General features: G+C 37.8%; 1 non-coding gene across 1 annotated transcript; it reads right to left on the bottom strand.

Moving 5' to 3' along the window:
- Positions 1 to 10,880: 10,880 nt before the first annotated feature.
- LOC112731501 (small nucleolar RNA R71) lies at positions 10,881 to 10,987 on the bottom strand. Its single transcript, XR_003167275.1, has one exon. It is a non-coding gene; the product is annotated as a small nucleolar RNA R71 (small nucleolar RNA).
- Between the last annotated feature and the right edge of the window lie 1,391 nt (positions 10,988 to 12,378).

Raw genomic sequence — 12,378 nt, 5'->3', positions numbered from 1 at the left:
AGAAATTTGGATGATTTCTCCATGAAGGATTATAGGTGTTCCCATGGGATTCTCCCATGTAATTCACCTCTTCTATTGCAGGATTCTCAGGGTCATAAGCTTCTCCTTCAGAGGAGGCTTCTTTAGTACTGCCGGATGCAGCTTGCATTCTAGTCAGATTCTGAGAAATCATATTGGCTTGCTGAGTCAATATTTTGTTCTGAGCCAATATGGCATTCAGAGTATCAATCTCAAGAACTCTTTTCTTCTGAATCATCCCATTATTCACAGGATTTCTTTCAGAAGTATACATGATCTGGTTATTTGTAACCATTTCAATGAGTTTCTGGGCTTCTGCAGGTGTTTTCTTCAGATGAAGAGATCCACCAGCAGAGTGGTCCAATGACATCTTGGACAATTCGGACAGACCATCATAGAATATACCTAAGATGCTCCATTCTGAAAGCATATCAGAAGGACACCTTCTGATCAATTGCTTGTATCTTTTCCAAGCTTCATAGAGGGATTCACCTTCCTTCTTTCTGAAAGTTTGGACTTCCACTCTAAGCTTGCTCATCTTTTGAGGTGGAAAGAATTTGGCCAAGAAAGCATTAATCAACTTTTCCCAAGAGTTCAGGCTTTCTCTAGGTTGTGAGTCCAACCATATCCTAGCTCTGTCTCTTACAGCAAAGGGGAAAAACATAAGTTTGTAGACCTCGGGATCAACCCCATTGGTCTTAACAGTGTCACAGATTTGCAAGAATTCAGCTAAGAACTGGTGAGGATCTTCTAATGGAAGTCCATGAAACTTGCAATTCTGCTACATTAGAGAAACTAATTGAGGGTTAAGCTCAAAGTTGTTTGCTCCAATTGCAGGAATTGAGATGCTTCTTCCATAGAAGTTGGAAGTTGGTGCAGTAAAGTCACCAAGCATCTTCCTTGCATCTCCACCATTGTTCTCAGGTTCGACTGCCATGTCTGCCTCTTTTTCAAAATTTACTGTAAGGTCCTCTCCAGAGTGTTGTGCTTTAGCTTCTCTTAGCTTCCTCTTCAGAGTCCTTTCAGGTTCAGGATCAGCTTCAACAAGAATGTCTTTATCCCTGTTCCTGCTCATATGAAAAAGAAGAGAACAAAGAGAGAATGAGAATCCTCTATATCACAGTATAGAGATTCCTTTATGTGAGTATAAGAATAGAAGAATAGAAGAATGAGAAGAGAGAGGAGATAAGTAATTCGAACAGAGAGAAGAGAGAGGGGTTCGAATTATGAGTAGAAGAGAAGTGTTAGTAATTAAATAAAATAAATAGAAAGAGATGAGAGAGAGAGTATTCGAATTTTTTTTAAGTAAAATAAAAGAAAAATATTTTTGTTTTTATTTTAATTATTTAGTTAGTGTTCGAAAATATTAAAAGAAATAAAATAAAATTAGAATTTAAAACAATTAGTTAATTAAAAAGAATTTTGAAAAAGTGGTTAGTTATTTTCGAAAATAAGAAGTGAAAAAGTAGTTAGGTGGTTTTGAAAAAGAAAAGAAATAGTAAATTTTTAAAATTAAAACAAACAAGTCAAGTAGTTAGTTGAAAAATATTTGAAAATAAATTTTGAAAAGATAAGAAGTCAGAAAAAGATTTTGAAATTAAAATTTTAAAAAGATATGATTGAAATTTATTTTGAAAAAGAATTAAAAAATTTGATTTTTAAAATTAAAGTTGATGACTTGACTAACAAGAAACTAAAATATATGATTCTAGAATTTAAAGATTGAACCTTTCTTAACAAGAAAGTAACAAACTTGAATTTTTTGAGTCAAAACATTAATTGTTAGCAAGGATTTTTGAAAATATGAAATAAAATTAAGAAAAAGATTTTGAAAAATTAGTTTTAAAATTTTCGAAAACATCAAAAGAAAAATGAAAAAGATTTTGAAAAATTTTAAGAATGAAATTCGAAAATCATAAAAAAAAAGGAATTGATTTTGAAAAAGATTTGAAAAGATAAAGTTTTTAAATTGAAATTTTGACTTGACTAACAGGAAACAACTAGCTTTTAAAAATTTTTGACCAAGTCAACTCAAAATTTCGAAAATTATGAGAAGAATAAGGAAAAGATATTTTTTTTTTACTTTTGAATTTTTAATGAGGAGAGAGAAAAACAACAAAATGAAACAAAACATAAAAATTTAAGATAAAAACAAATAATGCATGCAAGAACACTTTGAATGTCAAGATGAACACCAAGAACACTTTGAAGATCATGATGAACATTAAGAACATAATTTTGAAAATTTTTAAGAAAAGAAAGACATGCAAGACACCAAACTTAAAAATTTTTAAACTTTAGACACTAATAATTCTAAAATGCATATGAAAAACAAGAAAAGACACAAAACAAGAAAATGTAAAGATCAAACAAAGAAAATCATCAAGAACAACTTGAAGATCATGAAGAACGTAATGCATGAATTTTCAAAAATTTTAAGAAAATTAAAAAAATGCAATTGACACCAAACTTAAAATTTGACACAAGAGTCAAACAAGAAACACAATTTTTTTGTTTTTATGATTTTATTAAAAAAATTTTTAATTTTTTTTGAAATTATTTTGGAAAAAGAAAATAAAGAAATTCAAAATTTTTAATAAGAATTCCAGGATTCATGCAATGTTTGTCTAAAGCTTCGGTCCAAAAGAATTAGACATGGCCAAATGGCCAGCCAAGCTTTAGCACAGAATTATAAATGAGAATCCAAAGGCTCCTCCAATAGCTGCAATGATAAGTGGAAGCTTCAGTCCAAAAGATTAGACATGGCTTAATAGCCAGCCAAGCTTCAACATATCATCATGGAGCTTTAAGGTGGAATTCATTCTAAAAAATTCTGAAGAACATTTTTTTTCGAAAACTTTTTTTTTGAAATATTTTTAAAAAATTTTTGAAAAGAAAATAAAGGTTGAAATAAGAAAGAAGGTTACCTAATCTAAGCAACAAGATGAACCGTCAGTTGTCCAAACTCGAACAATCCCCGGCAATGGCACCAAAAACTTGGTGCACGGAATTGTGATCACACTTTTCACAACTCTGGTACAACTAACCAGCAAGTGCACTAGGTCGTCCAAGTAATAAAACCTTACGCGAGTAAGGGTCGATCCCACGGAGATTGCCGACTTAAAGCAAGCTATGGTCATCCTGTAAATCTTAGTAAGGCGGATTCAATTGGTTATGAGTTTTGATAATTGAAAGATAAATAAAACGTAAATTAAAATAAAGATACTTATGTAATTCATTGGTGGAAATTTCAGATAAGCGTTTGGAGATGCTTTGTTGCTTCTGAACCTCTGCTTTCCTATTGTCTTCATCCAATTATGCGTGCTCCCTTCCATGGCAAGCTGTATGTTGGTGGATTATCGTTGTCAATGGCTACCATCCGTCCTCTCAGTGAAAATGGTCCAAGCACAGCTTCTGTACAGCTAATCATCTGTCGAATCTCTCGTCTCGGATGAAAAATACCAGGCACAGCTACCACACGGCTAATCATCTGTCGATTCTCACTTGTGTCGGAATAGGATCTCTCTATCCTTTTGCACACTGTCATTGTGCCCAACATTCGTGAGTCTGAAGCTCGTCTGTCCTAGCCTTTACCAGGAAGGTTCTGATCTCTGTGAGTTCGACTGCTCTGTTGTCAGGAGATGCAAGTCAAAGTCACGAACCCGAGGCCTAAGAGATTATACTCCAGCTGTCGTCCAATGACTACGTTGAACATCATGTAGACCGCTTATGGTTGTCAGGCACGCGGATCTTGGCTAAGCGAGTAATGAAGATAGTGGGTGATTGTCATGGGTCACCCCTTCATTCTGACTTAACTGAATTAAGAACAAGAGTATATCTTAGAGAAGAGACATGTGTGAATTGAAAGAGAAATAATAGTACTTTCATTAATTCATGAAGAACAGCAGAGCTCCACACCTTAATCTATCAGGTGTAGAAACTCCACCGTAGAAAATACATAAGAAAAAAATGTCTTGGCATGGCCGTGTGGCCAGCCTCCAAATGTGAAAAATGGCATAAGCCTCGAATACAATAGTAAAAAGTTCTATTTATACTAAACTAGTTACTAAGGATTATAGAAAATAAGTAACTAAGTGCAGATAGTGCAGAAATCCAATTCCGGGGCCCACTTGGTGTGTGCTTGGACTGAGCATTGAGCTTTGCACGTGCATAGGCCTTTTCTAGAGTTAAACGCCAGCTTAGATGCCAGTTTGGTCATTTAACTCCAGTTCTGGTGCCAGTTCCGGCGTTTTACGCTAGAAAAGGGTCTCTAACTGGCGTTTTACGCCAGAAAAGGGTCTCTAACTGGCGTTTTACGCCAATTTTTGTAGCTCCAGAAAATTTGCTTCGAGTGCAGGAGGATCAGAATCCAACAGCATTTGCAGTCCTTTCTGAGCCTCTGAATCAGACTTTTGCTCAGATCCCTCAATTTCTGCCAGAAAATACCTGAAATTGCAGAAAAATACAAAAATTCATAGTAGAATCCAGAAATGTGAATTTTTCATAAAAACTATAAAAATATACTAAAAAGTAACTAAAACATATTAAAAACTATGTAAAAACAATGCCAAAAAGCGTATAAATTATCCGCTCATCAACATCCCAGCAGGCAGCGATGATTCACCCCCGCCACCACTACCACCACTGCCTCCACCTCCTCCACCTCTCGTATTGCATGATCCATCTGGTTCAGAAGGAATGCAGCATCGGGCCATTTGGGACACCTCACCACCTGGCTGGCATGATGCCGGGCCATCCAGCAGCTATCAGAAGGAGCAAATGGTGGACAAGATATTCTTTGAGGATGCATTCCAGCTTCACACCGTTGACCAGGCATCGATGCAACGCCTCACGGATCAGTTCCAGACTAGCAGAGAGCAGAGTATCGGACAATTTCATCACCTTTCTGCTCCCACGCATTCTTTAGCCTACATGCCACAGATATCTCCGAGTGCTGGCTTGTCATACGGGGCAGGCGTGAGACCGGGTGCTCAGTATGTGACACCTCCGTCAATGGACTACGGTATGTTGCTGACCTCATCCTATCCTCAAGTGACACTTCCTTCAGCTCCACTGCCTCAACCTCCACCTCAGGTGTACCAGTGTGACCCCATTCCTTACTCTGGAGAATACTATATCCCACCTCTTCCACCGCCTAGGCCTCAGTCAGAGGATCATTCTGCGCAGCCCCGGCCTCATGCAGACCCTCGACCCAGCCGACCTCAGTGCCAGACACAGCCTCCACTACCGATGATGTCTTATTGTTTATTATGTACAGTATCTTGTTATTAACTTTATGTACTAGACTATTAACAATGTATTGTATAAGTGATGCTTGTATGTTTTGTTGATGTATAGTCCTTTTATGTGATTTTTTTGTGGTTGGTATTATGAAAAGATCTGTTAGACCTTTTAATGGTGTGACATAAAAGATGTATAATTTATTCGTACAACCTCGCTCATGATTTCCAAATCCATTAATAATTACATATATATTACATAAACGACACACACTGATAAGCATTTAATATAACTAGAATAACACAAAACAACTAAGTTACATCGAGCACAGTAAACGAATATCACCCCTAAGCTTCGTCCATGGATTGGTTGGGACAATCCCTCCTAGTATGACTGACTTCCCAACATAGACCACACCTCTTCTCCTAGCGCTCAACCTCATCCATGTCATTCCAAACCTAGTAGACACAGGCCTCCCAGTAGCCTTTCTGTGAATGAATGGATTAGGGCAAAGCAGAGTCCCATGTCACTCCGGCCATACGGCCTCGTCAGGTATCGGTGGAAACTCCATTTCGTACACCTTGAACACAACCTCCTGCCTGTAAACTGGATGAACATACGGTGCCCACTTGATGCTTACGACGGCACAGGCGGCAAGTGCATGTCGGCATGGGTAGTGGAGTGACTGAAAGAGGCCACAGTCACACGTACCCGCCACTAGCCGAACTCGGAAGGAACCTTGTGACCAACCCTCGAATGGCTCTAACTCCTCCACAAGAAACACGATTGCCTGTCGATCATAATGAGTAACACGCATCTTCAGGATGCCTTCTCTGTTCTTCTCAATGGCTACCATCAGCCTCTGGGAGAAGTGATTTTCAGCTGCCAGTTGTAACTATGCCTCCCTTCCCTTCGTGACGAACAACATCTGCAACCTCTCATATGTGATGCGCACAATGGTAGAAATCAGCAAGTACCGTGTACCTTTGAGAACTGCAGTGATGCACTCTGATAGATTTATTGTCATATGATTGACGGAGGAAAAATGTCGGTAAAGATTTTCACAAAAATATCGCGTTGCAAGTATAGTTCTAAACCAACAAATTATCCTCAGTCAATGTTTAAATTTTTTGTCACTTAAGCAAACCCAATAAAATTAACCAAAATATTTAAACCTCGGGTCGTATCTCAAGGAATTGCAGGGAAGTGTATTTATTATTGGTTATGGGAAAGTATCTTTTTGGGTTTTTGAAATAAGGAACAAGAAAATATAGATTGCGAGAAAAATAGACTAATAACTAAGAAAGCTCTTAGCAAGGATTGAGAATTAGAAGTCCCATCCTTATTATCATCATCAATTGTGATGGTAAAAGTGAATCGCCTTCACTTAGTTAACCTCTAACCAATGGATGAAGGTCAAGTGCATACAATTAACTTGAGTTCACAAGTCCTAGTCAACTCACAATGAGAAACTAGATTTAGTGAAGTTCAAGCTAACCGGCAATCTTCAATTACCATTCAACAAAAGACTTTTGATAACTCAAGAGTCTCTAAATAACCAATCCAAGTTAAGAACATAGAAATCTAATTTAAAACCCAACCAAGCATTTTATCAAACACTTAAAAGGCATAAAATATAAACATAGAAAATTAACAAGGAATATTAAATCTAAAAAACCAATTGTAAGTATCAATGACTAACAATTAAAGAGTGTAACAATAAACATGGGAAACATAAATTATATTAAAAGAAATCAAACATAACAAGAGCTCATAAACATAAAAATGGCGAAAAAGGGAAATTTAACAAGAGAAGAGGATGAACTAAAGTGCTTAAACAAATAAAAGTAAGACAAAAACTAAATTAAAGTAAGATTGAACCTGAACCTAAAGAGAAATTGGAAGAAGAAACCCTAAACCTAGAGAGAGGAGAGAGCCTCTCTCTAGAAAACTACATCTAAACCTAAAATTGTGTATGAATGAAAGTGAATGAATTATTCCCCCTTCCAGCTCTACTCTGCAGCCTCTAATTTGTATTTTCGGGCCTGAAACTGGGTCCAAATCAGTCCAAAAATCACCCCCAGTGTTTTCTGTTAATTGCAGCACGTGACGCTCTGTCACGCGTACGCGTCGTCCATGCGTGCGCATCGCTACCAGATTCTCAAAACTTTAATTTCTTGTGTTCCTTCCACTTTTGCATGCTTCTTTTCTATCTTCTAAGCCATTCCTGCCCTATAAACTCTGAAAACACTTAACACACATATCATGGCATCAAATGGTAATAAGAGAGGATTAAAATTAGCAAATTTAAGGCCAAAGAAGCATATTTTCAATCATAGCACAAAATTAGGAAGGAAAATGTAAAACATGCGAATTATATGAAAAAGTGTGAGAATAATATATAAAATCCACTCAATTTAATACAAAATAAACTGCAAAATAGTTGATGCCAGGGCATCTTGGCCAGTTTCACTGACCTTTTCTTTACTGTTTTTAGGTTAGTTTCATGCATTCTCTTAGGAAATAAGTTAGTTTTAGGTAGATATTCACTTACACCTTGATTCAAGCATACATTGTGCATTTTACATTATTTCATGAGGATTTTGCATGAGTTTAGTGACAAATTGTATGTTGCATTGCCCATGACTTGGACTAAAACTTTGATGCACTCTATTGCTTGATTTCAGGACCAAAGGAAGCAAGGAATGGGAGGTAACTTGCAAAGTTAATGAGAAAAGTGATTGCCAATAACGCTCTCGAAGCCATCATTGACCACGTTAAGAGTCACGTTAACTAAGTTAACGTGAACTCTAACGTGGAGAGGGGAAGTTGAGCCAACGTTAGTGACACTTAACATTGTCACTAACGTTGGCAAATGCTCATAAGTGGCCACGTTAGAGTCCACGTTAACTTAGTTAACGTGGCCTCTAACGTTAAAAGGGGGAAGAAACGCCAACATTAGTGACATTCAACATTGTCACTAACGTTGGCCTAAGGAGAAACATACCACGTTAACTCCCACGTTAACTTGGTTAACGTGGGAGCTAACATAAGAAGCAAGAGTGGTCGACAACGTTAGTGACACCCAACATTGTCACTAACGTTGGAAGCAACCACACAACCCCCCAAGGAGCCACGATTAACTTCCACGTTAACTTAGTTAATGTGGAAGCTAACGTTGATGAGTGAAAGAATGGCCAACGTTAGTGACACTCAACATTGTCACTAACGTTGGGGATGGCTAAGCATGGCCACGTTAGAAGCCACGTTAACCTAGTTAACGTGGACTCTAACATGAGGCATAGGGGCACCTTGGAACGTTAGTGACAATGTTGAGTGTCACTAACGTTCTCGAAGGATGGCAAGCCCACATTAAAGAGCCACGTTAACTAAGTTAACGTGGGCTCTAACGTGGGAACAAAGGGGGTTTTTCAAAGTTATTGGGAATGTTAAGTCTCAATAACGTGTGCGAAGGACTTAGAGGCAACGTTAGTGGCAACGTTTGTGCCACTAACGTTGAAGTTAACGTGGCTTTTACTTAGGAACGTTAGTGAGAAAGTTGATTGTCACTAACGTTCTCGAACTCATATTTTCACTAAACGTTAACACCCCTAACGTCCTGAGCTAAAGTCTCTGCCCACTTCACACTTTCTCTCTGCAAGTAAAGCCAAGCCCAAATGAAGAAGAGAACTGCTTCAAACTTAAGATCCAAAGGCCCAAGACTTGAAGAGCCAACTAGAAGCTGAGAGAAGTAGTATATATAGGAGTAGCTTTGAATTGTTGAAAGGAGAGTTCTGAAAGTTGGAAAAGAGAACTACTCTCTGTATTTTACTTTCTCTGCATTTTTCTAGTTTTATTATATATTCTCCATCTTTGTTTTCATTTTCTAGAGCTATGAACAACTAAACCCCTTTCATTGGGTTAGAGAGCTCTGTTGTAATTTGATGGATCAATACTAATTTTCATTATTCTTCTTCTATCTTTTCTCTTGATTTTACTTGAAAGCTTTCGATCTTCATCCAATTGGGTAGTTATCTTAGAAAAGAAGCTATTCAAACTTGGATCTCTTCTGAACCTTGAAAGAGGAATGAAGAGATCAAGCTAGAAATGCTTTCTCATGCTGGACCAAATTGGGTTTGGATGGGTATGTGACTATAACCCTCTCAATACTTGATTTGGGAAATGCATGTGGTATAATCAGTGACCATACTTCATCTCTTCTCATGAGCAACTGACCAAGGAATTGGCTATCGATCAAGATTTGAGAGATTGAATTGCAAGAAATTGTAATTCAATCAATTAAGATTGCCAAGGAGATCAATGAGTGCATTGATTGAGGAAGAGATGAAAATGAACTTGATCCAGAGGATTGCAACATCTCCTGAGCCCAATGAACTCCCCATCTCTGATCTTACCCATTCTCTTTAATTTCTGCCATTTACTTTTATGAGCAAATCCCCCATTCCCATTTACAATTCTGCAATTTACTTTCAGTCATTTACTTCCAATTCTTTAATTCTAGCATTTACTTTTCTGTTATTTACATTTCTGCCATTTTATTTTCTGCAACTCTCAACCCAAATTCTGGATTCGCTCAACTAGAACATTCTTCTAATTAAAGTTGCTTGATCAATCAATCCCTGTGGGATTCGACCTCACTCTATTGTGAGTTTTTACTTGACGACAAATTCGGTACACTTGCCGAAGGAAATTTGTTGAGAGACAGTTTCCACCCGCATCAAGTTTATGGCGCCGTTGCCGGGGATTGATTGTGCATCAACAATGATTAAATTGGAAGATCACTAGATTGAGCATTTTTCTTTTGTGAATTTCATTTTCTGTTTGAGTGATTTACTTTTTGTTTTAGTTAAACTTCTTCCCTTCCCCCTCTACTTTTTTATTTTTCTTTGTTATTTTCAATTCTATTTGCTAACCCACTAACTGTTTGATATATTGCATCACCCACAACTAACAGTAATTCTGACAAAAATACTTTCTGCACCTATCTTTTCTTGCTTGCACTTGATGGTTGTATGACAGGGAGAAGAAGCGGGGCTTCAACTTCCTTCGATTCTGAACCTGAGAGGACCTTCCTTAGATTAAGGAGGGAGGCAAGAGGAAAGAAAGTGGTTGGTGCTGAGGAAGAAGAGGAATTCTTTGAACCAAACATGGAAGACAACATGGAAAACCATCATGAAGAAGAGGATCACAACCATGGGGGAGGAGGTAGAGTAAATCATGCTGGGGAGGATAAAAAAGTTTTGGGCTCTTACATCAATCTAAACCCAGGCAATTGTGGAAGTAGCATCCAAAAGCCAACAATCCATGCCAACAACTTTGAACTTAAACCACAGCTCATCACCCTTGTTCAGAACAACTGTTCGTTTGGAGGAGGTGTCCAAGAAGACCCCAATCAACATCTAACCACCTTCCTGAAGATATGTGACACAGTGAAGTCTAATGGTGTTCATCCTGACACCTATAGACTGCTCTTGTTTCCATTCTCACTTAAGGATAAAGCAGCCAAATGGCTGGAATCTTTCCCAAGGGAAAGCTTGACAACTTGGGAAGACGTGGTGAACAAATTCTTAGCAAGATTTTACCCTCCTCAACGAATCAATAGGCTGAGAGCTGAGGTCCAAACTTTCAGGCAACAAGATGGTGAGACTCTATATGAAGCATGGGAGAGGTTTAAAGACCTAACAAGGAGGTGCCCACCAGATATGTTCAACGAATGGGTGCAGCTGCACATTTTCTATGAAGGGCTCTCTTATGAGTCAAAGAAGGCCGTAGACCATTGATGCGCATAAACTAGTTATGCCACGATTTAGGAAACTGCACGATCGGCAAAATTCCTTCCAGCAAGTGCACCGGTTATCGTCAAGTAAAAACTCACAATAGAGTGAGGTCGAATCCCACAAGGATTGGTTGAATGAGCAATTCGGATTAGAAGTGTGTCTAGTTGAGCGGAATCAAGAATTAGATGAGAATTGCGGAATGTAAAATTGGCGGGAAACGTAAATGGCAAGAAATTGAAATGGCGGAATCTTAAATTGCATGAATTAAAGAGCAGAAGCTAAATTGCTGAAATTTAAAAGGGAATGGGGGTGATTGCATGAATTGAGTTGCAGAATGTAAAGAAATAGTGGAAATCGGAGATGGGGAATTCATTGGGTTATAGGAGATATTGAGATCTCCGAATCAAAACATGTTTATCTCTTCTTCAACCAATGCGTTCATTGAATTTTGCTTGGCAATCTTATATGATTGGATCCCAATCCCTTGGCTCACCAATTCTCTCTAAAAACAAACAAATTCCCAATCCCTTGGTTTAAATGTTCATAAGAAGAGATGATGCTCGATCACTGATTATACCACACAGTTTCATGAACCACAATTTGGTAGGATTACATGTCACAATATCCATCCAAACCCCAATCCAATTCACTGTGAGAAAGCTTCTCTAGCATGAATCCTCCATTCCTTTCCCAAGGTTCCGAAGGATTCCAATTATGGGTAGTTTCTTTCCCAAGACAACTACCCAATGGAATTAGATCGAGAAGCTTTCTAACAAAATTCAAGAGAAAAGATTGAAGAAGAAGATAAACTATTATTGATTCATTGAATTACAATAGAGCTCCCTAACCCAATGAAAGGGGGTTTAGTGAGTCATAGCTCTGAATTCAATTACAAAGGTATGAAAACTAGCAAAATGAAAAGTTCAAAAGTCCGTCCTAACTTAAATTCTATCCTATTTATACACTTTCTATATTGAGCTTCTGTTGTGTTTCTTGGGCTTTGAGGCCTCTCCCTGCTTTCCTTTTGCTTTGGGTTTATGATCCATAATCTTGATGAGGCTGCTGATCCACATTCTGAAACATTCATTGAGCTAACTTAGTGATAATCAAGTAATGACACATGACTCAACAAATTGAAATTCCAGACTCATCAATCCTTCAGGCCCAATCCCATAAACCATGATATTCAATTGGGTTTCATACCAGAGTAAGTTTAAGTTAATGTTTGTGCTCAAAAGCTAACTTAAACTGCAATATTTTTGGCCCAAAAACCTTTTCCAATAGTGGCGTTTAAGTTGCAGTTTAAGCTTAAACTGCAGCT

Source organism: Arachis hypogaea, chromosome 12 (assembly GCF_003086295.3).
Source record: "Arachis hypogaea cultivar Tifrunner chromosome 12, arahy.Tifrunner.gnm2.J5K5, whole genome shotgun sequence".
Taxonomy (NCBI): domain Eukaryota; kingdom Viridiplantae; phylum Streptophyta; class Magnoliopsida; order Fabales; family Fabaceae; genus Arachis; species Arachis hypogaea.
This window is presented reverse-complemented; position numbering and strand designations above follow the sequence as displayed.